We start from the raw sequence: 2,300 nt of genomic DNA, 5'->3' as shown, positions 1-2,300 counted from the left end.
CTGAAGTCCCTGGCTGCACAGAAGAGCAGCATGCGGGGCCAGTCCCACCCCGCTCCATAATGCACAACTCCATCCAGAGTCCTTGACTGCACATAGTGGCAGTGTACAGGGCCAGCCCCACAGTGCAAACTCTGGCCCTCCTGCAGCATGCAATGCCTGCCCAGCCTGGCCCCATAGCATGCAGCTCCCCGTACTCCTGTCCCCTTTTACCCCTCAATGGGAGTCTCTGGCCCCTGGCCTGGTAGGGCCCTTACCTGAATTCCCACTTGAAGGAGGAAGGCTGGGAAACAACTATGGGACTGACACCTTGGGGCTGGCATGGGCCAGGCCAGGCTGGGTTGGGGGATGGTTATTTAGCAACCAGAGCCACATCTCTTGCATGGAGGTGCTAGCTTGCAGAGGGGCAGCCCAGGGCCAGGCTTACGGAAGGTCCCCACAGGCTGGATGGAATTGCCTGATGGGCTGGATATGGCCCGTGGGCTATATTTTGCCTGCCCCTGGTTTAGATGGAGGAATTTTCCATTTTTCCCATGTACAAATAAACAGTTATCCCACAGTTACAGGCAGGATATGGAGGCAGGGTAGATTTGCACCTTACAGGCTGACAAAACCAGAAATGCATAGCATAAGCTTGTGTTAAACAGATCACTTTACCTCATTCAGTGCTTCACCTGATGAAGTAAAGCCATCTGTTTAACAAAAGCTTATGCTATACATCTCTGGTAACCTTTGTTTGTTCTTTGGCTTACATCTCTCCCTGGCATTTACTCCCCATAATGTATTTATAGGAAGCAAACATACACCGCCCCCCCCGCCTTCATTTTACTTGAACAAAGCAGCAGGTTTTTTTGTCGTCTTTTGTAAAACAGACATTACATTCTCCTGATTTTTCTGTCTGAATTTGTTTTTCTTGAACAGGGTGACCAGAATTGTATGCAGCCTTCCATGAGAGGTCTCACCAGTGCTTTGTATGGTAACAGATACTTTCCTATCCCTGCTGAAAATGCATCTCATGAAGTGAAACCACTGCTTATGAAAGCTTATGCTATGCATCTCTGATTTAGTTAATCTACAACAGTGTGTCTCAACCTTTTTTGACTCGAGGCATCTCCATACTGCCTGTGAATTGAGCAGCACGACTCTTCAAAAACTAATTTATTTGCATCCACGGCAGGGGCTCCTGGCAAAGGGTGCAGGCAGCAGCCACGGAGGCAAGCCTGAGCCTGTACTTATCTCCTCACACCTCAACGCACCCTTCAGAAGATCTCATGCTACCCCAGGAACCCTGATCTCCTGGTGGAGAATCATTGGTCTGCAGCAGAGGTTCGCAAACAGTGGTCCGTGGCCCACCACTGGTCTGTGAGCTCCATTCAGGTAATCTGCAGAAAGGTTGTAGAACAATTGAGAATATCTGTACTTGTAAGGTAAGACTACTGATATTAAAATAGGAGTTGTGTGCTTCGATTAAAAAGTTTATTAAGTGGTCTGCGAGACCCTCAGCCATTTTCAAGTGGTCCACCAAAAAAAAAAGTTTGAGAACCACTGGTCTATAGGATGCAAATCTACCCTGCTTCCTGCCTGACTTCAGACTACCAGGGCTAATACCTCTGTGTTTATACTGCCACCCAAAGTGCGACTGTAGCGTGGGCATGGGGGGACAGGTGGCGGCGGTGCTGTTGGCGGTGGGAGCGTGAGGTGGCAAGCGGGGAGCTCCTGCAGGCAGCTGCGGCGGTGTCAGCGATGGGCGCTGACTGGTCGGTGACTGCCTGCAGATAGCGTCAGCAGTGGCCAGCAGTGCTCGTGGACTGCCCGCATACACTGCCAGCGGTGTCAGTGGCAAGGGTGGGGGTGGCGAGTGGCGACTGCCCACAGGCGCTGCTGGCACTGCCTTTTTGCAGAGGGTGCACGTGCACCCACTACACGTTGCCAGTGAGTGTGGGCACACATACCCTCCCTGGCATTAACCTGGGGTAGCCAAGATGCAGTTTCACAGGCTGCAGTGATACCGCCTGGGCCTGCACGGTCCTCACATGGCAGCTTTCTTGGCGCGCACTGAAGCCATGGGGACTGGCAGCGGCAGCCCAGACACTCAGGGCACCGCACCTGCAGGCAGACGAGCAGAGGAGCCCCCCTGAAAACAGCCCCACTGGCCAGTTACTGGGCCAGCGCCCAGATCCGTGCGCTGGTGTCGGGGAGGGGGGGGCAGAGGGGAGAGCGCCCGGGGAGCTCGCAGCCTCCAGCGTTGCAGGACGCGACTCGGAGGCCGGGCAGCTGCAACGCGGTGCCTCGGCTCCTTGCGG

The 2,300-nt window shown here is 53.9% G+C and overlaps 1 protein-coding gene across 1 annotated transcript in view; it reads left to right on the top strand.

Moving 5' to 3' along the window:
- Window positions 1-2,300, top strand: part of PANX1 (pannexin 1) — a 53,392-nt gene that overhangs the window by 4,851 nt on the left and 46,241 nt on the right. The gene's annotated exons all lie outside the window — the stretch shown is intronic.

Source organism: Alligator sinensis, unplaced genomic scaffold, assembly GCF_000455745.1.
Source record: "Alligator sinensis unplaced genomic scaffold, ASM45574v1 scaffold116_1, whole genome shotgun sequence".
NCBI classification, from domain to species: Eukaryota; Metazoa; Chordata; order Crocodylia; family Alligatoridae; genus Alligator; species Alligator sinensis.
This window is presented reverse-complemented; position numbering and strand designations above follow the sequence as displayed.